The following is a 25,182-nucleotide window of genomic DNA, read 5'->3' as shown; positions in this document are numbered from 1 at the left end:
GCAGGATTTTCTTTACACGGAATGGTAGGTACCTGCAACAGACTGCCAGTGACAGTGGTAGAAGCAGATACCACAGCAGCATTTAAGAGGCACTTAGGAAGACAGATGAACAGGCAGAGAATGGTGGCATGTAGGCCATGTGCAGGCAGATGTGTGGTTTAGATTGGCGTCATGGTCAGCAGCGGTATTGTGGGCGGAATGGCCTGTTCCGGTGCTATTCTGTTCTATGTTCTAAATAAATAGTCTTGCTTAAGGGATAAAAGTTGGACAGGAAATCTGAAAACTTGTCGTTTCTCAACAGATTATGTCACAATGATTTTCACATTCATTTGAACCAAAAGGACTTTGGATTGACATCCCTTCCATGAAGCAGCAGTACTGGGGAAGGGGAGTGGTCCATGGGTTGCTAACAGATAAGCCCAAGATTTGAAATGCAGACACAAAAATATATCTCATTCTTCACCCTGTGCATTTTATTCTCGATTTTTACTACAAGATCAAAACAGTCGGGGCTATTAAAGCATGCTTTTATGCTGACATTCTACATTTTCCCTTTAGTCAGGCCTGGAAGAGCTTATTACCCTAATGCACCCGTCCATCCATGTGTCACTGAGTCTGTAATTTTAGCAGATAACAGTTTTAATATGTCATCAACAGCAATGAAATCCGGTGAAGTGTTAGATTAAAGCAACATTGCCCCACAATGGTTAATTTTTTCAATTAAGTTAGGATTAAAAAGTATTCACTTCTCAGTTAAAGACCATGAATAAATCATCTTACAAATCCTTTTCATTCACAATTTATTTTTGCCTCCTCACTTTATGATAGACCTTTGCCATCTCGTCTCAACCTGTCAGTCATCGGTTAAGGCAAGTTCACCGGCTGCTTGCTGCAGCAAGGTATAATGGAACTCTGAAAGTTCAAATGGCACAGCAGAAGCGGGAGAAGAAATCAATTCCATTTTGATTTTCCCGAAAATCACTAGATCGTATCACCTGTGGTAAAACAGAGATGATGATTTTCCTCTCTTAAAAAGAATCACACATGGGCTAGTTATCTTTTCTTTGATTTGAGTCTGCAGTAATATTATGACAAGCCCAAACAATAACACCGAGTAATGTAAAGGCCAAGTTTAACTTTATTGTCATTCATTCGTACACAGGCATACCTACAAATGAGACAACATTCCTCCAGACCATGGTGCACAAAACAGTACAGATAGCTCACACACATAACACATAAAGTAATGGAATCTTAAATAATACGCTGCATATATGATACAAGTTGAAAAGGAAACAATATAACACTACTAGAATTTCATACATGATGAGACCTGGGCGGTGGCAGGGAGTTCAGTAGTCTCGGGGAAGAAGCTGTTTCCCTCCCAAGAGTCCTTGTCCTAAAAAGAGATAGATTAGCTTTATTTGTTACATGTAGATTGAGACATACAGTGAAGCACGTTGTTTTGCATTAACAACTAACAAAAGTCTGAGGAAACACTGAGGGGCAAGCTCGGAAATGCACCATATACAGCACCAAATAGCATGCCCACAGCTTACTAACCTTAACCTGAATGCCTTTGGGAGGAAACCAGAGCACCCAGAGAAAACATACATGGTCAAGGAGAGAAAGCAGAACTCCTTACAGACATCAGTGATAATCTGACCCTGATCTGCTGATCACTGGTTCTGTAAAGCCTTAACGCCGACATCATGAAAAGTAGAACAAGCTAATTTGTTGAAGGTGCATGAGCTGCATGTTGTGCTCTGCTTGTCTGTGGAGTTGTGTTTCCTAGTCTTTGAATCCAGAGAGTGTTCTCCACCGGATGTGGATCTGCTTCTGAAGGACAGGCGCACGGCAGACATCAAAGACCGTCTACCACTGGATTTTCCCGAGAAGGAGAGAACGGTGCCATCAAAGTAGCAGAATGCTAAAGATTTTCCTCACTAAATGGTCTCAGTGGCGTAGGACGAGATGCAGACAGGGATTCAACATCACTGAAAGATGATTAGACGCAATTGGCCATTTCACTCCTCGGCTGTGGTAACACCTGGGTGTAGGTGCCGTCTGCATTTAGGATTACTTTCCTCAGATTTTCCAAAATCTTGCCATCACTTAAACTGTGACAGTGTCAATAGTGAGTAGACAAGATCCCAACTCAGAGGGGAGTGTGGAGGAAGGGGCAGGAAAATCTGAAGTTCCATATTTTGGTGGAAAAAGTTAGAAGTCTCCCTACCCCTCTTTTCTTTGGTCCGCAATCCTTGGACCGGAAACAGGATAGGGCAACGAACTCTGTTTACATTGTGCTTTTAACATTGAAGTATATCCCAAGCTGCTTCATTATCAGACAAGTATTTGCTACTTTCTGGAGATATTAAACCAGACTGACAAACATTGAAGAGCAAGGCAAAGGGACAGAACAGTTCCAGGAATGAATCTCAGAGCTTGGACCATGGTGCAGCCTCGGATATTCTCCTTTGAAACATCAAAGGACTCAGCAGAGTGTTCCCAAGGTGGACAACATATCTGGAGGCTGTGTAACATTTGTGACAGCAATTAGGGGTGAGATCAAGAGGAAAGCAAACTGGCATTTGGTGAGTAATAGCTCATTGCAAGGCTAAGGTACTTGGTCATTTGAAATAATGGACGCTACTCCACCTTGACAGCTAGAAATGAGGCAATGGATATCTCTGGATGAGAACATACTTGCCTTCCATGACCCCAAGGGCATTAAATATGCAAAAGTGATTGCACTTGGCTATACTCTGGGAGTAGAATCTCATTGTTTTCATCATGAAGGAGGTACAGAAGTCTGCAGACACACGCTCAGCCATTCAGGGTCAGCTTCTTCCCCTCTGCCATCTGATTTCTAAATGGTCAATGAACCCATGAACACTACTCACTATTTTTTTTTATTTCTTTCAGTTATTGCACTACTTATTTTAAGTTAAACTATTTAATCTACACATACACATCATATATATATATATATATATACACACACATATATATACACACACACACACACACACACACACACACATATATACACAGACACACAGACATATACTTCCTGTAATTCTTTATTTTCTATTTTTATTGTATATTACATTATACCGCTGCCGCAAAGTTCACAAATTTCTCGACATATGCCAATGATATTAGACCTGATTCAGACTTGGCTGCCAAGGTCAGGTTTCTCGCTCCTCAAATTCAGAGCTCACTTTTCTTACATCAAAGCAGTGAAAATGTGTCAAATGTCTGGGAAATTTTACTGGTAACGCAAGTAATTCTGAAAAGTTATTCCTTTTCTTGTGAATTTATTTACATTCATTGCAAAAGGAAAGTGCAAGGTGATGTTTCATTTGTATACAATAATAAGGTGCAAAAGTATAGAGAACAGGGAGTGCATTATTTGGTGTAAGCATTTGAAGAGGTTTAAAATAAACAGATTAAAATGTCCATTGTAAAGGTTATTAGGAGAGTTTTCTTACGCTAATTCTCTCACTGTTAGTGTTCCCAGGGGCCAGTTGATAGCATTAAATCAGAGGTTATGGTTTAGATCATAAGACCATAAGACATGGAAGAAGAATTGGGCCATTTGGCCCATCGAGTCAGCTCTGCCATTTCATCATGGCTGATCCATTATCCCTCTCAGCCCCAATCTCCTGCCTTCTCCCTGTATCCCGCCATGCTCTGAACTTACTGCTTTAAAGTCACTTCAGAATCATTGGTATGAAAAGTAATCTAACATTCCATTGCAGTGCTGAAGAGGTGCTACATTGGTGAAGGTGCAAACTTTTGGATGAACTGTTAGTACAGAGACCCATTGAGTGGGTAGAAGAAAAGAGAATCCTTTTATTGAAGAAGGGTAGAAAAGTTCTCCCAGTACCTTGTCCATCTTTAATATATTATAGAAACATAGAATCATAGAAAACCTACAGCACAATACAGGCCCTTTGGCCCACAATGCTGTGCCGAACATGTACTTACTTTAGAAATTACCTCAGATTACTCATAGCCCTCTATTTTTCTCCATGTACCTATCCAAGGGTCTCTTAAAAGACCCTATTGTATCCTCCACCACCACCATCGTCAGCAGCCCATTCCACACACACACCACTCTCTGAGTAAAAAACTTACCCCTGACATCTCCTCTGTACCTATTTCCAAGCACCTCTTACATTAGCCATTTCAGCCCTGGGAAAAAGCCTCTGACTATCCACACAATCGATGCCTCTCATCATCTTATACACCTCTATCAGGTCACCTCACATCCTCCACCGCTCCAGGGAGAAAAGGCCAATTTCACTCAAACTATTCTCATAAGGTGTGCTCGCCAGTCCAGGCAGCATCCTTATAAATCTCCTCTGCACCCTTTCTATAGTTGCCACATCCTTCCTGTAGTGAGGCGACCAGAACTGAGCACAGTACTCCAAGTGGGGTCTGACCAGGGTCCTAATTGTGACTAATCAGACAGATTACCTGGTCAGTTTCACTCTGCTCTTAACATAAGACCACAAGACATAGGAGCAGAATTAGGGCATTAGGCCCATCGAGTCTGCTCCACATTCCATCATGGCTGATTTATTTTCCTTCTCAACCCCATAATCTTTGACACCCTTACCAATTAAGAACCTACCAACTTCAGCTTTAAACATACCCAATGACATGGTCTCCACAACTGACGGTGAAAATTAATTCTGCAGATTTACTACCCTCTGCTTAAAGAAATTTTCACCTCATCTCTGTTCTAAAGGGATATCCTCTTCTGAGGCTGTGTCCCTTCATCCTACACTCCCCCACTATGGGAAACATCCTCTCCACATCGACTCTGTCCAGGCCTTTCAAAATTTGATACATTCCAATGAAATCCCCCTTCATTCTGCTGATCTCCACCAAGTATAGGCCCAGGAACATCAAACATACCTGACACGTTAACCCCTTCAGTCCCGGGGTCATTCTTGTGACCTTCCTCTGGACACTCTTCAATGACAGCACATCCTTTCTTCGCTCTATGGAACCATTCCCGAATCTAGTCATTCTTGAAAAATCACAACTAATGCCTCCACAGTCCCTTCAACTACTTCTCTCAGAACCCCGAGGAGTAGTCTATGTGGTCCAGGTGACTTATCTGCCTTCAAACCTTTCAGCTTCCCGAGCACCTTCTTATTAATAGCAACCACACTCACTTCTGCCCTTGACATGCTCAAATTTCTGGCACAGAGCTTGTGTCTTTCACATTGAAGACTGACGCAAAATACTTGTTAAGCCTATCAGTCATTTCTTTATCCCTCATTGCTACCTCTTCAGCATCATTTTCCAGCTTTCTGATATCTGCTCTTGCCTCTCTTTTGTTCTTTATATATCTGAAAAATATTTGGTATCTTATTTTATACTTTTGGCCAGCATACCTTCATGTGAATGGAGCTGAAAGAGGTGAGGGAGATCTTAAATGGATTTTTTGCATCTGTGTTTACTCGGGAGACGGATGCAGAGTCTACAAAAGTGAGGCAAAGCAGCAGTGAAATCACACACTGTATACAAATTACTGAGGAGGATGTGTTTGCTCCCTTCAGGCAATTTAAGGTGGATAAATCCCCAGGGCCTGACAAGTTACTGACTTGGACCTTGTGGGAGGCCAATACTGAAACTGCAGGGGCCAGAGTAGAGGTATTTAAAATATCCTTACCCATGGGAGAGATGCTGGAGGATTGTAAGATAACTTATGTTGTTCCATTGTTTAAGAAAAGCTCTAAGAATAAACCAAGAAATTATAAGCCAGTGAGCCTGAAATCAGTAGTGGGTAAGTTATTGGAGTTATTCTAAGGGATGGGATACGTAAGGACAGGGACTGATAAGCGATAGTCAACATGGCTTTATGTGTGCTAACCAATCTGAGAGCTTTTCGAGAAAGTTATCAAAAAAGTTGATGAAGGCAAGGCAGTGGATGTTGTTTGCAAGGACTTTAGCAAGGTCTTTTACAAAATCCTGCATTGGAGGTTGACCAAGAATGTTCAGTCACTTGGCATTCAGGATGAAGTAGTAAATTGGATCAGACATTGTCTTCGCAGGAAATAGAGAGTGATAGTCAATGGTTGCCTCTCTGACTGGAGGCCAATAACTGGTAGTGAGCCGTAGGGGTCAATGCTGCGTCCTTTGTTGTTTATCATGTACTGTATATCAGCGACATGGATGGTAATGTGGCAAATTTGTGGATGACACCGAGATTGGGGGTGTAGAGGACAGAGAAGAATACTATACTTTGGGAAGACAAACCCGGGTAGGACTAACATTGTGAGCAGTAGGGTATTGAGGAGTGTGGTCGAGCAGAGGGATGTGGGTATACAGATCCATAATTCCTTGAAGGTGGCATCACTGGTGGGTAGGGTCATAAAGAAAGCTTTCGGTACATTAGCCTTCATAAAACAAGGCTTTGAGTACAGGACCTGGGATGATATGTCGAAATTGTATAAGATGTGGTGAAACCCAATTTGGAGTATTGTGGGCAGGATTGGTCACCTACCTACAGGAAAGGTGTCAATAAAATTGAAAGACTGCAGAGAAAATTTACAAGCATGTTTCCAGGGCTTGAGGACGTGACTTTTATAGGGAAAGTTTGAATAGGTTTGGACTTTATTCCCTAGAGTGCAGAAGAATGAGGGGAGATTTGATAGAGGCGTACAAAATTATGAGGAGTAGAGATAGGGTAAATGCAAGCAGGCTTTTTCCACTGAGATTGGGTGAGATTAGAACAAGAGGTCATGGGTTAAGGGTGAAAAATGAAATATTTAAAGGGAACACGAGGGAGAACATTGCAAACGTGACCTTCCTTCAGAAGTATTTCATTGGCTATAAAAAGTTCAGGTTCATCCCAAAATGTATTTTACTATTCATTGCTCAACCCATTTTCATCCAGATTGGCATTTGAAGAACACTCTGTCAGTGGGATTCGATGTAAAACATGGAATTATCATAGTTTTTTAATTAACAATTCAAACAGAAAACATACAGTATATTATTTCATCATAATTATAGAACTTAAATCTGTTTCAAAACTCCAACCATTCACCATTTTTATTAAAGACCCACTGAATGAGACAGAGACCAAGATTAATGAGCCATGTAACCAAGATTGCCAATGACACAGACCAAGGTGGTGGTGTATGCGATGTAGGTGGAAGCATTAAATTACCAAAGGATATTGAAATATTGGGTGGATAGGCAATGTAAATAGACTATGTTGTTGCAATTCTAAACCCTCCCTGTTGTATATAGAGAAAAGGGAGCACTGTTATGAAAAACTGGAACAAAGAATTGTACAAGGGAATAGACTTGTTTAATTTAAAGACTGTGAACATCACAGCCTGGGCCAGTTTACGCTAATAGCCTTTGAAAAATATGGATCACTGGGCCAGTTTGAAAGAGACAACATTGTTACAGTCACACTAAGGACAGCTACAACAAGAAAAAGGGACCTATTTCCTTGAGAACAGTTAACAATTCTCATTTTCTTTTCCTCTTCCAAAGAAAGTTAATTCAGTGATTACTACAATATTGCAGTATCCCACAATTACATTTACAGTTTACAGTTAACATTTACTATTTACAGTTTTAAATTGTAATGAAGGCATCTCTACCCAGATGCACTCAAGCCTGTTGTTACCCACTGACCCCAGAAATCTCCCGCTGTACCTATGGAAACTGTGCGCTCCTTTTCCAAGTGCTTCTGATTGGTGTTTTACAACTATATAACATGGCCACGAAAAGTAACAGCTTTTAATTCCAGAATTTTATTTATTTAAAATTCCACAACCGTTGTGCTGGGATTTGAGCCTAACACCTCCAGATTTATGGGCCAGTCTTATAAATTTGAGTCTTGTAATCTGATCACCACACTACCTGTCCCTATAGCTTTGGGAAGTTCTAAGGATTTTTTGATAGCAAAAAGGAAAATTCCTTTGGCTGCACTGTCAAATTAATATCATCGCCAGGAGAGAGAGGTTAGAAGAATGTCTACACTGAGCACCATTGGACTTTGAAATACTTGCAGAAAGTTGTTGAGGCAAAGGACATGCATTTTTTGAAAAGATATTTAACACAAAATAATGCAGGGCTATGTGAAGAGAGTGAAGGAATAAAGCTGGTTTTAAACTGCATTAGGTAATAGTTGTTATATAGTCCCCTGTGTCCTCCATTTGCAATATGAACAACTTTAGACCCTCAGTATTATTAATCATATGTTATAATCTATTATTCCTCTGAGTCATAACCCTCTAGGAGCAGGGATGCATTCATGTGATGTACAACCACGTCAGGCTTGTTTGCTTGTTTATACATGCTGGCAGCCAATAATCTTTCAATGTAAATGGCCACTATCAATATCACCATATCTCATGTTACAGTGAAGCATCTGCGTCAGTACTGAAAATCTGAGGTTACTTTTAACAGGCTGTAAAGTATCCTGGTAGAAGGCAGGTTAGACAGTTTGGTGAGATGATGAGAGGTTAGTTTAGAAAGTTTTAATAACCTTGTCAGATCCTGAATGTTCAGGAAGCCACTGCTTCTCCTGAGAATCCTCGATGACAAAGGTGCGTCCAGAGAAGAAAGCAACGTGAATATCTTGTGAACTCAGAGCACCACCTTAATAGTGGCCATAGAATCAAGTTCAAGTTTATTGTCATTCAACCGTACTCATGTATACAGCCAAACAAAACAATGTTCCTCAGGGACTAAGCTATCATATAAAGCACACAAAATTACATTAACAGAATAATATTGACAGAAAAACATATTCTGTAGATGTACAAGTTGACATAAAGTGCATATATGACATATAGTTAAATATACAACAGCATCAGGCTACTGGCGCTGTCATAAGTAATGTTTACTGAATAGTACGGGGTGCTCAGAACCCTCACAGCCCGGCGGAAGAAGCTGTTACTGTCATGGTCTGGTCCATGAAGTCCGCATTCTGGTTCACAATCCAGTCCATCGACCCTTGTTCCAGGTTTTCCTGACTACCTTGATTCTGTTCCTGTTGAGCACTAACTGAGGCAGCTGATTCTCATTGGGGCTGGCTGCATAAATACCTCCAGAGACCAGGGCGTGGCTGCTGGATTGTTCTTGTCCTTACTTCTTGTATCCCTTCCCCTGCCTTCTGTTTCGTCAACTGAAGCCGTCTTGCCGTTACCCTGCGGTTGGTTCTGTCCCTTCCTGCCTCTTGCCTCTGTCGGGTGGAGATCCGCGCCCTGCCAAGGTGATCCTCACCCTGCCCAGGAGGAGCTTCAAGACCCCAAGCCTCAAGCCTCACCCCAAGCCAAGCTTTGAGACCCCAAGCCTCAAGTCTCTGGTCTCAAGCCTTGCCCCAAGTCTGAAGACTCCGGCCTCGTCCTGCCTGCCAGCCAAGTCACGTCCTTGCCTAGTTCTGGGGTCCGAGCCAGAGGCAAGACCCAGGTTCTGGGTCCTTGTCCAGTCTCTGGCTCGGAGTCCAAGTCCGGGCTCCTAGCTCTCTTGTCCAGTCCTGTTCCGGGTTCCCGGTTTTCGTGTCCGTGTCCTAGCCCTCACCCTGTATTCTAGTCCTGTCCCTAGTACTTCAGTGTCTGTGTCTTGCACTTGGGTCCGTTCCCAACCACCTCCTTATGACAGTTACCCAGCCTAACAGCCTTGTTCTTTTAGGTCACCTCGCAGGGCTTCGAGCTCAGACCGCTGTAGCTCACTTTGCTGACGCATGATTTTACTGCTCGATCCAGCTCTATCTGCATAATTGAGTTAACACAACAGTGGTTGCCCTCATCAGCATCAATGAGTCAGCATACAAAGAGGAGGTAGAGCAGTTGGTGGACTGGTCCAAACAACAACTTGAATATCAATGTGGGCAAAACCAAAAAAAATGAATCACTGCATTCAATAGCATTGAGTAGCTACCCCTCCCTCATTCCCTTCGCTCTCTTTTGTTTCTTTCCCCCTCCTTCACTCCCTTCCCTTTCCTTCACAATAACGTTGCAGTGGGCCCAATTTCCCATTCTCCTTCTTTCTGTCTGAGTAACATTGGCGACATGATGATGGAACAGTTTGCGCCATGGACTCACAGCTCCAGCAGCCAGGTCTGATTATCTCCTTGAGTGCTGTCTGTAACAAGTCTGCACATTCACCTTGTGTTAGTAAGGGTTCGCTCTGGATGTTCCAGTTTCCTCCACATCCAAAAGATGTGCTGGTAGATGAACCAGTAATTTACCCCCGCACCGCCCCCCCCAGTGCAGGTGGGTGATAAAAGAACTCAATAATAAGGGATATGAGAATTCAGGAAATAAGGAGTGGGGAATGGATCTGATGCAATTACTTTGCCCGGGAGCCATCGTAGACACTGTAGGTGGAATGTCTTCATCCTGTGTGGCAGCAAGGAAGCCTTCTAAAGCCAACCCAGAATTACACCAGAACCACGTTTAATATCACTGGCACATATCATGAAGTTTGTTAATTTAACAAATTCAAGTACAATGCAATACATGACAAATATAGAAAATATCGATCAATTAATCATTTACAGTGAGTATATATATTGTATTTATTAAATTAAAAGTAGTTCAAAAACACAAAAGAAAGTGAGGTAGCGTTTACGGGTTCAATGTCCATTAAGAAATCGGACGGCAGAGCAGACGAAGCTGCTTGCTGAAATGTTCTGAGACTTCAGGGTTCTTCCCTTGAAGTTGACTTTGCTTTGGTCATAAAAAAAAATTCACAAATCAAAGCAAGGCAAAGTCACAGTAGCATGGATATAAATCACTCCCCTCGACCTGAAAACAGCGGTAGAACTTCTGCAAGAATTATGATGTCTGGGACAGGATTTAGAAACACAGAATGCTGACTGTTATCTTCAGAGAGACACATGGGGGGAAAGAAGCTGCGTAACAGTGATACAAAGCCTCAATTAACCTGCAACTGAGTTCCGCCAGCAATTCTGGGCACCCAAACTGAATAATGAGGTCATTGTCTTGGAAAGAGCACAACTTGAATTTGCTGGAATAATGGCCGAACTCCAAGAGGAAAGATGAGATGAGATAGAATAATAAACTCAAGAGATTCTGCAGATTATGGAAATCAAGATCAACACATACAGAATGCTGGATGAACTCAGCCGGTCTGGCAGCATCTATGGAGAGGAATAAAGAGTCGACGTTTCAAGGCGAGACCCTTCATCAGCACTGGAGGGAAATGAGGAAGAAGCCGGAATAAGGTGGGGGGGCAGAAAAGGAGAACACGCTGGCAGGTGATAGGTGAAGTCAAGTGAGGAGGGAAGTGGGTGGATGGAAGAAGTAGAATGAAGTGAGAAGCTGGGAGGTGATAGGTAGAATAGAAAAACGGGTGAAGAAGAAGGAAACCATTAGGAGAGGACAGTGGACCATGGGAGAGAGGGAAGGAGGGAGAGTGTGATGAGAAGAGAAGGGTTAAGAAGGGAGACAGAATAGAAACCAGAAAAAGAAGAAAGGTGAAGGGGGGGAAGAAATTACCAGAAGAAAAATCAATATTCATGCCATCAGGTTGGAAGCCACACAGATGGAAAAATATGTCCTTGAATAGAAACTAAATGAAGTAAAATAATAGATCCTAAAACACAGTTTCTGTGTTTTCTATCTTGTTGCCTGTTATGGGGTTGGGGTTCTGGGTGAGTCATACATTATTTTTTGTGAGAGGGAAGGGTTGGGGTTTTGGGGTCTGATGTTCTTGTTGGTTTTTAAGTGGGAGCAATCTGTTATTTTTTGTGTATGAGAGGAGGTTGGGGGTTTGATGTTACGGTTACCATTTTTTGTGAGGGAGGGGGTTGGAGGTTTGATGTTATTGTTGCTGTTTTTTTGCAAGGGTTGGGGTTGTGGGTTTGAGGTCTGATATTCCTGCTGTAATTTTCTATGTGGGCAATCTGTTAGCTTTCCTGTGAGGGAGGGTGTGGGTGGGGTTTCATTTGCGAATTTTGTTTCATATTTCTTTTCGTGCGGCGGGGTCGATGTCTTTTTTTCTCAATGACTCTGGTGTTTTTTCTGCATTTCATGGCTATCTGGAGAAGACAAATATCAGAGTTGTATTGTACATGCATAAATTGACAATAAGATGAACATTTGAGCCTTTGAACCTTTTGAACCGTTGATTAAGAGAGGGAATGTGATAGAAGCCATCATGTCATTTAGGAAGACTGTTAAGGGAGGTAGATAGAAACTATTTTTCCTAGTTGGACAAATGAAAGGGCAAGGTCTAGAAAGGAGCCAGGCCTTATGGGATCAAAGTGAGGGAATACTTCTACTTACAGTGGTTGGTAGAAAACTTACAATTAATTACAGGTCAATATTGAATTTTAAATCTGAGGTTATTAAAGTTTTGTTAGGCCAGGGTATTATGAGATTTGATGCACATGAATAGCAGAAATCAATGATGCTCTGTCTGAGTGACAGAACAGGTTGAAAGAGCTGGCTTAGCCTCAGACTGTTCCTGCATCCCATAACTGCAGTACTGGAAGCTTCCTTAATGTAAGTTGAAATCTGCTATCTATTGAACAGCCAACCAATTAACATCCAAGATGGCAGGACTGCACACTTCACTCACTAATTCCCTGTGTAGTCCAGCCATGTTTTTTAATACTGGCAAGTTTAATAGCACGATCGGCGACTGAGATTATTTGGCCAAATTGTGCAGGGTTTGGTCAGCTGCCCAAATTGACCGTACCATTTGCACCCACGTGCCCTGAGGTGAAGCAATCTCTGAGCAGGTATGAGGCAGACGAATGTTCGTTCCCCTTCCACAGCTCAATGCTGTTGCTGGCTTTTAAACTGTTAGTATATCAATGGTAGCGTAGTGGCTGGTGTAATGCTTTATTTCCCATCACTGTCTATAAGGAGGTTGTACATTCTCCCCGTGAATGCGTGGGTTTCCTCCGTGTGTTCCCGTTCCAAAGGCATACGGGTTAGCCAACTGCGGGCACGTTACGTTGGTACCAGAAGCATGGCAACACTTCCAGGCTAATCCCAGGACGTCTTAAAACCGTGTTGCTTACTGATGCAAACTACACTTTTCACCTTACGTTTCAGTGTACATGTAACAACTAAGGCTAATCTAATCATAGACATTAAAACTTTTCAAATACATTTATCCAATCAAAATGAAGCATTAAACATTAAAACTTATGTCGGCACATTTAAAATTAAAATCATGATATATTAAGAAATAATTCTAAAACATTAAAAATAGAGTAAAATAGAGTAAAATAAACTCTAAAACACAGTAGAGATTTGGAGTTTAACATTTTTATGTAGATAAGGCACCAGAGATTTGGTTGGTAAAATTTAGGCGTCCTCATGCAGGGTCTTGACCTGAAATGTCGACTATCCCTTTTCCTCTACAGATCCTGACTGATCTGCTCCATTCCTCCAGCAGCTTTTTTCATTCCAGGTTCCCACACCTGCAGTCTCCTATTATTGAATTATTACAGGTTATTGAGTCTGTTGATCATGTACAGGTAAGTGGGAAAATAAATTGTGGAAATAACATTAGGGATGTTACAAAGGTTTATAGATTGCTTGTGAGTGAGCAAAGAGCTGATAAATAGCTGTAGAAAAATGTGAAGTAGTCCACTTTAGCAAGGAAAACAAAGAAGAAGTATTTTATCTAAGTGGTGAGACATTGCAGGGCTCTGGGATGCAGTGAGCCTAGATATTCTGGTACGTTCTTCACAAAGGACTACTGTGTAACCACATAAAATGCCGGAGGAACTCAACAGGTCAGGCAGCATTTGCGGCAAGGATCCATTAACCCCTCAGTTAATGATAGGGCTCCATGGCATAAAAAAGGGCTGGGACTCTGATCTATGGAAATGAATAAACTGTTTATTCATTTCCATAGATGCTCCAGCATTTTGCGTGTGCTGCTTTGGATTTCCAGAATTTCTTGTCTTTATACTTTGCAGGACTTGGTTGCTTGCCTGCTGGAGTATGCCTACATGCCTCCTGCCTTTCCCTACATATACCCTTCCCTCCTTCCCTTAATTCCATGGTCCTGGCCTGTCCATGGTCCTGGCCATCTTTTAGTCACTTCCAATGATCACGTTTCAGCTTCTAACGTTATCCCCATTCTGTCACCTGGCCATCACCCCCTCTCATCCAGATCCACCAATCAGCTGGCAGATCTAGCTGCGCCCCGTCCCTCCACCTTTTTATACTGGCTATCTCCCCTCTTTTCTTCAAGTCTAGGTGATGGATTTTGTCTGTCAATTTCTCTGCTTAGATGCTGCCCAGCTCATTGAGTACATCCAGCACTGAATGTTGCTGTTGTTCGTTGCCGGGGAAATGAATACCAAAGTAGGGAGGGTTATGTTTCAGTTATATAGTGTATTTGTGTAACCACATCTGCAGCACTGTGTACAGTATTGGTCTCTGTATTTAAAAGTGGACGGAAATGCGTTGGAGGAGTTCAGGGAAGGATTATGAGACTGATACCTGGAATGGATGGGCTATCTTATGAGGAAAGGTTAGACTTGAATCCAGTGGAAAATTAAAATGTGCATTTGATTAAAACATATAACATCTCTAGGAGTCTTGACAGGATGGATGTGAAGATGATGTTTACTCTTCTAGGAAAAAAGTGTGCAGAGGATGCAGAGAGTAGCTGTATCGAGAAGGGCACAGGCTCAGAATAGAAGGATTTCCTTTCGAACAGAGAAGGGGAGAAACATCTTTAGCCAAAGGGTGCTGAAGCATTATCTCAGATGGCTGTAGAGGCTAAGCTGTTGGGTATATTTAAAGCAGACGTTGATAGTTACTTAATTAGTAAGGGCATCAAAGGTTATAGGGTAGAGAGAAGGCAGAAGAATGGGGTTGAAAGGGAAAATAACTCAGCCATAATCAAATGGCAGAGCAGAATCACAGGCTAAGTGAACTCATTCTGCTCCTGTGTGGTATGGTCACTGTTTAGAAGTAAAGTGTCACCCAAGTAAGACAGAGATAAGACAAAATATTTTTCACTCAGATATTTGTGTCTTTGGAACCCTCTTTCTCAAAGGGTAGTGAAAGCAAATATTTTCAATATTTTTTGAAGCTGAAGTAGCTGGATCCTTGACTATTGAATGGTGAAAGGTTATAGGAAGTCAATGGGAATGTAGAGTTAAGCTTATAATCCGATCAGCCACAACCTTATTGAATGAGAGACTGGGTTTGAAGGGCCCCGCGGCTCAGACTTCCTCTTAATTCATATATTCACACGTAATAAGGTCATCAACCATATTCCAACCAACTCTGTACATCTGACCCCCATCTGTAGCACTCTAAAGCTCCATAGATTTTTACATAACAGGAGAATTAATGGGTTATGGGGAAAAGGCAGGTAGGTAGGTGGAGTTGAGCCCAGGGCCAGATCAACAATGGTCTTATTGAATGGTGGAACAGGCTCAACGGGCCCGATGGCGTACTGCAACTTCCATGTTGTAAGTTCTTGCTCAGTGAGGAGTGCTAGGGGGAAGTCTGGCGCACCAGCATTTTAAGACTTCATCTCGAAGTGCCAGCTAAGCCTCCACTGAAATCCAGAACGAGCAAAGCCGTGGGAATCTGCTGACGGATGATTACCTGATGATCAGACAGCTGTAAGCCAGCCCACTGAGACCATCATTTATTGAAAGACATTTTTTCCGAAAAACTGAATACTCTTTGAAAAGAATGTTTGTCCGATTCTCAGTATAGATTTATGTAAAATCACTGCAATCCATTCAACTTGACGTGTCTCAGACAGGTTTTGAGTTAGTTTGACATTGTTTTCATTATACTGCAATACAATGGACAGAAAGATAAAACCACATTTGACAATCACTCCTAACATGCATTCATACAGTCAGACAAGTGGAAAAAGCATGAACAATTTTCAACATGTTATAGGTTGCATGAGCTCTCATAACTTTTGAATTATTAACCATGCTTCTACAAACGTTACACAGGATATTCATTACTAAAGAGCCCAGAATTTATGAATGAAGTTCTGGGAAGCATAATGAAGCCCTCTTTCTGCAGTTCCTCTGGACTGAGGACAATTTGCCTTCATTCCAGTCCTGAGAAGTGGAAGATGCTTATGCATGGCTCTTTTAACATTGGATGGCTGTTGCATGCCATCTACGACACGGCCCTGAAACAAGCTCTTGGTCCAAAAGCAAGGAGGTCCAAGACTGTTAGAGGTCAGTACTAATGAGTAGTATTGCACAAACATAGTACACACATGTACAATATTGTGCAAAAGTACTAGGCACATATATATAGCTCAGGTGCCCAAGACTTTTCCGCAGTACAGTAATGATTTCATGCATTACACTGTACTGCTGCCTCAAAAAAACAACAAATTTCATGACGTACATATGTGAGCGATGACAAACCTGATTTTGATAGAGGTCTTTATTGCGGACTGAGAGTGTGAAAGGGGCAGGGAGAAGGGGCATCATGGCTGGGAAAAGGGAACGGGAGAGGGGAGGGAGCAGGAAGCACTAGACATTCTGTAATGATCAATAAACCAATTGTTTGGAATCAAATAGCCTTGCATGGTGTCTCAGGTCTGGGTGTGTCTGCACCCATACACCAACTCCCACCCCCCACCCCCCCCCGACCGGGCACTCCTTCTCTATCACTTGGCCCTCATCCATTCCACGGCGCTAAACCCTCACCATTCCCAACATCCTTTGCTCCCTCCGGATTTACAAACTTCTCAGCTCCGTGTTGACAAATACGGTACCGTGCAAAAGTCTTAGCCACTCTAGCTACATAGAAATGCCTAAGACTTATGCACAGTACTGTACGTGAACACATACATAAAGGAATCACAGATGCACACACATACAAACACACAATCTCATCCCCTCCCTCTCCTCCTCGCTTTCTCTCTTTTCCTTGGCCCTCTCACCTTCTTGCTCACTTTTCCTCATTAGTTCCCACCTCCTGCAGTCCCCCTACCCTCATTTATACCTCTTTTAAGAATGCCGTCAGTGGCTTGCTGCTGCCTCGGCTGCGTCAACGTTTTGTAGAAAGTCCGAGGAGAAGGTCTACAGCAAGACCATGTATAAGCATTCATACCTCACGAGCTCTCCACCTATGTCTCGTGCATAAACCTGTTCTTTCCACAATGTACCTCATCATGGTTAATGAAGTACTAGTGAACACTCCACAGTAAAACAGAATTTCATCTGGAGTGTATTTACCTATCACAGACTTTCTTTCTGTAGTCAAGGTATTTGTGGGAACATGCTGGAAAACTGATTTACGTAAAATTTCAATCCTATGCTGAAATAATGGTGAGTCATCTTATGCAGATGACTTTATACACGGTAGCAGCACACATCAAAGTTGTTGGTGAACGCAGCAGGCCAGGCAGCATCTCTAGGAAGAGGTACAGTCGATGTTTCGGGCCGAGACCCTTCGTCAGGACTAACTGAAGGAAGAGCTAGTAAGAGATTTGAAAGTGGGAGGGGGAGGGGGAGATCCTAAATGATAGGAGAAGACAGGAGGGGGAGGGATGGAGCCAAGAGCTGGACAGGTGATTGGCAAAAGGGATATGAGAGGATCATGGGACAGGAGGCCCAGGGAGAAGGAAAAGGGGGGGGGGGAAACCCAAAGGATGGGTAAGGGGTATAGTGAGAGGGATAGAGGGAGAAAAAGGAGAGAGAGAAAAAGAATGTGTGTATATAAATAAGTAACAGATGAGGTATGAGGGGGAGGTGGGGCATTAGCAGAAGTTTGAGAAGTATACATGGTAGGATTGCTTGGGTGAATGCCTGCTCCTTTGCTTCCTAAACTTACTCATAAGCTCTGTTAAAACAGAAATTTGAAATTCACTTTTGTATTGTTCATGATTTTTTTTCTATTTGTAACTTAAGCTGCAACAATTACTGTCATGGTGACTCTTGGATATTATTGAGTTAGAAATATTCATAAAAGATAGTTACTACAAACTTGTGTGGTATTCTTTAATTATTTTGTTAGACTCAAGCTGCGAAACTAATACAGATTCTATAGAGAGATGTGTGTTATGTGATGGCCTCAATACTGTATCAATCTTTGAGTAGTTCCTACCTGAGCTAGTTCCTTTTGTCTAAATCAGGAGAACAGCTGTGTGAGCAGAAATATTTTGTTAAAAATGTTTGAAAAGTCTTGCTTTCAGAAGCAATAAAAGTCTGATTTATGTAAAAGGTATCACAATCATCTAATATAACTGTCACTTCTCGAGTCAAAGATTTGCATTTCTGTCAAATGTGTGTGGTGAAGTGAAGGATAAGCCGAACATGAATCAAAGTTTATTACAAAATAAAATTATGCAAATTATGTAAGAGGAGTCTAGAGAAAGGAGGAATATAAAATTGACCCAGGCTCTGGAATTTGCTCATAGATATTCCACACCAATCATTAGAACTAAGAGCTCACAGGGCTTACCGTAATGGAGAAGGAGGAGATGCAAGGAAATGACAGACTTTATTCTCCTCTTTCCTCCTGCTTTAGGTATTTTTTATATGGCCTGTACAAAAGGGATGGATACACCTGAACTCAAAGGGGTCCAATATCCTTTTGGGCAGGTTTGCTAGAGTTGTTGGGGAGGGATTAAACTAAATTGGCCGGGGGATGTGTATCAGAGAGATGAGGCTGAGAATGGGGCAGCTGGCATACAACCAGACGCAGTGTGTAGTGAGAGTGTCAGCAAGGACAGGCTGATGATAGGACAAACCTACAGCCAGTAGAATGAGTTACAGTGTAACATGGGGACAAAATTGAAAAAGGTGATGAATACTGGACCGAAAATGTTAAATTTGAATGCAGCATATGGAATATGGTAGATTATCTTGTAGCGCAGTTAGAGATTGGCAGGTATGACATTGTGGGCATCAGTGAGTCATGGCTGAAGGAAGATCATAGTTGAGAGCTTAACATCCAAGGATACACCTTGTATCGAAAGGACAGGCAGGTAGGTAGAGGGAGGGGGTGGGATGGCTCTATTGGTATAAAATGAAATCAAATCCTTAGAAAGAGTTGACATAGGGTTGGAAGATCTAGAATCCTTGTGGTAGAGTTAAGGAATAACAAGGAATGACCCTGATGGGAGTTTTATACAGACCTCCAAACCGTAGCCAGGATGTGAGCTGCAAATTACAACAGGAGCTAGGAAACATATGTCACAAGGGCAACATTACAGTAGTCACGGGGGATTACACTATGTAGGTAGATTGAAAAAATCAAGTTGGTGCTGGATCTCAAGAGAAAGAATTTGTAGAACACCTACGAAAGGGCTTTTTAGAGCAGCTTGTGGTTGAGCCCACTGGGCGAAAGGGTATTATAGAATGGGTGTTGAGTAAAGAACTAGATTTGATTAGGGACCTTAAAGTAAAGGAACCTTTAGGAAGCAGTGATCATAATATGGTAGAATTCACCCTGCAATTTGAGAGGGAAATGCTTAATTCAGAAGTATCAATATTACAAGGGAGTAAAGGGAATTACAGAGGCATGAGAGAGGAGCTGGCCAAAGTTGATTGAAAGGAGACACTAGCAGGGATGACAGCAGAACAGTAATAGCTGGAGTTTCTGGAGGAAATTCGGAAAGTGCAAGATAGATACACCCCAAAGATGAGAAGAAGAAGTATTTTAAAGGACTATCTAGGACCAGAGGGCACAGCCTCAAAATAGCGGGACGTCCATTTAGAACAGATATGAAGAGGAATTTCTTTAGCCGAAGGGTGGTGAATCTGTGGAATTCATTGTCACAGGCAGCTGTGGAGGCCACGCCACTAGGTGCATTTAATACGGAGGTTGATGTGCTCTTGATTAGACCCAGCATGAAAGGTTATGGGGAGAAGGCAGAGGAATGTAGTTGAGGGGGAAATGGATCAGCCATGATGAAATGGCGGAGCAGACACCATGCACTGAATGGCCTAATTCTGCTCCTATTTCTTACGTCTATGGTCTTCTCAGCCAACCTGTTCGAGATCAATTAGAAACGAGCAACGATCACTGGCCTTGCCCGTAGCAGCCGCAGCTACGCAATTTATAAAAGGTATCACATTCGCTAAATTGGTTACCTAGTCTTATTGCAACTCTGGTATAGCGGGGGAAGCGTGACAAATATAACGGGAGCAGCGGAGAAAAACAAGGAATCAGGAAGACTAAAAGGGGCCTTGAAACGATTTTTGGCAAATAGAGTTGACGAGAATCCCATGGTTTTCTTTACATACATTAAAAACAAGAGGGTAACTAGGGAGAGGTGAGGATCATTCAATGCAAAGGAGAATATTTATACCTGGGCCCAGAGGGAGTGGATGAAGACCTAATGAGCACTTTGGAAGAAGACATAGAGAATAGTGAGATCAGGGAGGGGAATGCTGATATTGCAGGGCATGTTGATATCAAGAAGGAGAAGGTGTTGGGGTTATTGAAGAACAATTATCCGTCCCCAGGCCCTGATGAGTTCTATCTCAAGTTATTGAGAGAGGCAGTTGCAGGCACCTCGATACAGATAGTTGTTTCATCCCTCGTCACAGGCAGGATCCCAGAGGACTGGAGAGTATCCCATGTTTAAGAAGGGCATTAGAGACAAACCAGAAAGTTACAGACCAGTGATCTGAACATTAATGACAGAGAAGTTCTTGGAGTAGATTCTTAGCAGTATGGTGTACTCTCATTTGGAAACTCATAGGCAGGTGAGGGAGTATGATCGTGGCCTTGTGTGGGGGAGATCATACCTTACAAACATATTGAAGTTTTTGAGGATATGATGAAGATGACTGATGAAGGCAGAGCAGTGGATGTTGTCTAATGAACTGTAGTAAAACTTTTGACAGTATCCCTCTTGGTGGTCTGATCCAGATGATTAAGATGCATGGGGTCCATGGAAACTTGATCAAAGAAAACAGCAAGAAGTGTTGGAGGGATATTTTTCTGCATGGAAGTCTGTAACCTATGGTGTTTCTCAAGGATTAGAGTTGGGTCCTCTGATTCCGATATATATTTAAATGATTTGGATGAAAATTGTGTGAGCTGATTAGTAAGTTTGGAGATGACACAAACATTGGCAGAATTGAGGATAGTGAAGAAGATTGTCAAATAATTCAGCAGGATATAGCCAACTTGGAAACTGGCCAGAGAAATAGCAGATGGAGTTTAATTCAGCCAAGTGTGAGGTGTTGCACTTTGGAAGGTCAAATGCAGGAGGAATATACGCAGTAAATCAGTGACCCTGGGGAGCACTGATGTACAGAGGGATCTGGGATGCAAGTCCATAGGTTTCTGAAAGTGGCAGCACAATAGATAATGTGGTAAAGAAGGTGTGTAGCATACTTGCCTGAATCGGATAGGGTATTGATTATGTGTCAAGAAGGCATGTTGCAGTTTTTATTGGGTCACATTTTGTGTGCTGTAAGCACCTCTAGACATCACACTACAGGGAGGATCCTGGCTGCATTACTGCCTGGTATGGGAACTGTACCTCCCTTAATCGCAGGACTCTGCAGAGAGTGGTACAGGCAGCCCAGCGCATCTGTAGTTGTGAACTTCCCACAATTCAGGACATTTACAAAGACAGGTGTGAGAAAAGGGCCCGAAGGATCTTTGGGGACCTGAGTTACCCCAACCACAATCTATTCCCGCTGCTACCATCTGGGAAGCGATACCACAGCATAAAAGCCAGGACTAACAGGCTTCGGAACAGCTTCTTCCACCAGGCCATCAGACTGATTAACTCATGCTGATTTGAGTGTATTTCTATGTTACATTGACTGTTCTATTTGTTATAAATTACTATGATTGCACTTTGCACATTTAGACTGAGACATAACGTAAAGATATTTACTCCTCATGTACGTGAAGGATGTAAGAAATAAAGTCAATTCAATTCTGTTCAATTCAATTCAATTCATTCAGGATGTGGAGGCTTTCCACAGGGCACAGTAGAGGTTTATCAGGATGTGGTCTGGATTGGAGAGGATTAGATACAGGGAGAGGTTGGACAACCTTGCATTGTTTTCTCTGGGGCATCAGCGGCAGAGGGGCAAGTTGGTGGAAGTATACAAAACTATGAGAGCCATGGATGGGATAGGCGGGTCAGAGTGGAAATGTCAAACACTGGGCAGTGTGGTTTGAAGTTGAGAGGAGGGAAGTTTAAAGGAAATTTATAAGGCACACAGAGAGTGGTTGTTTCCTGATCCTGCTGCCGGGTGAAATAGTGGACGCAGATAGCACTGTGTCTGTGCAACTACATATCAAATCAATCAAGGCACGCACTCAGAGGTGAAGCTGACTTGTATATTCACTCTGCAGACAGAGCTGCGAATGGATGCGCATGGGTAAGTTATCAGTCAATAATTAGTGCTGTGGGGAGTTGTTGTACTAAAACAAATAGATCCGCACATGACAGATACAAAAGAGACAGACACACAAGAGAGCAGGGAGTGGGGGGATATAAACCATGTGCAGGCAGGTGGATTAGTTAGATTGGTAGCATGATTACCACAGGGATTAGGGGATAAAGAGCCTTTGCCAATGCTGTGCTGTGTTATATTCTATGCTCCATTGAAAGGTCTGCGACCGGAAACTTTAATTCTGTTTCCCTTCCGGACAGATGCGGCTGACTTGCTGACCATATCCACTATTCTCTGCTTTGGTTATTTGGAAAAGACCGAGCAATTAGAAGCAGGTGTCATATGGCTTGGAACCAGCAGATGGAGCAAACTTTCGTACACAGATAAAAGCTAAAGAGGGGAAATTTAACTCGATTTAACTGAATACCAGGAGCTGACACCTTTACAGGGGTTAAATGCTAACTGCCAGTGTTAAGTGCCTCCCCTCCCCAACTCTCTTTATTATCTTAGCTTCTTATCCTGAATCTGTAGAGTAGTACCTATCCAAAAAACATATTCTGCTTATTGCAGTTAATGTAACATCTATTAAGTCTTTCCTATATTATTACTTTATTTAAGACCATAAGATATAGGAGAAGAATTGGGCCATTTAACCCCTAGAGACAGTTCCACCATTATTCATGACTGATTTATTTCATCCCCCCGCTTCACCTGCCTTCTTTCCATAACCCTCACTCTCCTTCATCATCATCATCAGGTGCCGTGCCCAGTTTGAGCTTTGACTACCATGGCCCACACACTCCTGTTTTGGGTCAAGTGGATCAATTCCTTGGTATTCATTTCCAGTTCTCTGGCTGCTGTCTCCATCATCATTTGTCTTTGTTTTCCTTTTGCTTTCTTCCCTTCAATCTTTCCCATAATTACCGTGCTTTCTAACTCCTCTTTCCTAATCACATGTTCAATGAAGCTACGTTGCCCTTACTAATCAATAAAACTATCAAACTCTGCCTTAAAGGCACCCAGTGACTTGGCCTCCCCAGCTTTCTATGGTGATGAATTCTGCAGATTCTCTACCCTCTAGCTAAAGAAATTCTTCTTTGCCTCAGTTTTAAAAGAGAAATTGCCTTTTAAATTCACGAGAGAGCATAGGCCATCAACTTTTTGCTGTTGATGTTTCTGTAGCAGGCAATTTCTTTTTTACGAGGTTGAGTTCCTAGCTCGATGCTCAACCCTCAACCCAGCACGGATGGAAAGCATGCACAGGAGCTGGCTGGATTCGAACTCGGGACATTCCACCCCAAAGTCCAGTGCTGATGCCACTACACCACCAAGCAGCTAAGTTTTAAAAGAACTTCCCATTATTTTGAGGTTGGGTCCTTAGATCCCCAACTCTTCTACTAACGGAAACGGCCTCACCCTTGCCACTTTATCCAGGCCTTTTAGTATCCAGTAGATTTCAATGAGATTGGGACTTTATCATTCTGAACTCCATTGAGTACTGGCCCCGAGCCATCAAACACTCCTCATAGGTTAATTTCTGACTCCAGGTTTACTCTAGTGAGACTCCTCTCTAGGGCCCAAAGTCACTCACAATATTCCAAATGCAGTTTGACCGGGACCTTATCGAGCCTCAGCAGTAACAGAGAAAGAAAAGAAGATAAAAGGACCTATTACAGTTACACCAGTCTAAATGTGCACACAAACATTGGAGCTAATTTCTGTAGTGGCTGGGAGCAGCTTTACTCACGGCGCTGAATTCTCCTCACCAACCACAGGTAGAACTTCCCCTCTTGAAATCCTCCGCCTCACGAAGCATTCCTTGCAATGGGGTCTCCCCTTCGGAGGGGATCCTCCAGGAGTCTTCCCTAGTGCTCTTCTCTCCACACCTCCTGCCATAAAGACCCCAAACCAGCCTACTGTCCTTCAGAAAATTCTTCCCTCCCAGCTCTTGAGAATGTTCCATGCCATCCCACTCCTGATTGGGTGACACAACATTCCTAAGTTGGACAACAGGTCTCCTTATCTTTAGCCGAAGCCAAAACACTCTTACGCTGCTTTTACAGAGCTGCTAAAATAAAACTCCTCACAGCATAGCAGTAGAAACCTTAACCAGGGCATTACACAAAGGATCTCCCAAACCCCAATTTATAAGTGGGACATGAAATGTGAGTGGACATAATTTTGCCAGGGGTGCTGCTGGCAAAGAAATCAATAATGAAATGTGAAATCTTACATCAAAAGGAGGTTATTTGACCAATCAAGGTGATTCTCTGAAAGAGCTATCGAATTATTGCCTCCTCTGGTCCTTCCTCAGAAACTTACAATCCTACCCCTAAAATATTTATTAAAAGCCCATTTTAAAACTTAACATTCTCATCATTCTTTCACAGCATTCTTTCCAGATGTCCTCTGGTTAGTAACATGGTAACATCTTTCCAAGAAGAGCTGGTTAAAACCATCTTCCCTTGTTTGCTTTCCATGGTGCTGCTGACCCAATCATCTCATTTCTCCATCTATGCCAGCTGCCACCAAACTTGCGCTCTGAAAAGGGTCCAGGTATTCTCGGCCAGGGACAAGTGAATTAAAATGGATTAGACTTCCTGCCATTGATCATGACCCAAATACTCAGCTTCGATCTTGACTTCGGGTTTTGCCTGTGTGGAATCCACAGGTTCTCCTTGTGACTGCAAGGGGCACTTCTGGGTGCTTCAGTTCCTGTCTCCCCCACCCCCACAAAGACAGGTAGGGCAACTGATAACTGTAAATTGTCCCGTAGAAAATGGCAAAAAAAATGAACAGATCTGTTAGATTAGATTAGATTATGAGGACACTCA

The 25,182-nt window shown here is 42.5% G+C and overlaps 1 long non-coding RNA gene across 1 annotated transcript; it reads right to left on the bottom strand.

Annotated features, from left to right (window-relative positions):
• Positions 1-555: 555 nt before the first annotated feature.
• Positions 556-24,251, bottom strand: LOC134355978 (uncharacterized). Its single transcript, XR_010020242.1, has 3 exons — positions 24,096-24,251; positions 1,324-1,399; positions 556-995 (listed from the first exon to the last, which is right to left on the bottom strand). It is a non-coding gene; the product is annotated as an uncharacterized LOC134355978 (long non-coding RNA).
• Positions 24,252-25,182: the final 931 nt, after the last annotated feature.

The sequence above is a fragment of the Mobula hypostoma genome, chromosome 13 (genome assembly GCF_963921235.1).
Source record: "Mobula hypostoma chromosome 13, sMobHyp1.1, whole genome shotgun sequence".
Lineage (NCBI taxonomy): Eukaryota > Metazoa > Chordata > Chondrichthyes > Myliobatiformes > Myliobatidae > Mobula > Mobula hypostoma.
This window is presented reverse-complemented; position numbering and strand designations above follow the sequence as displayed.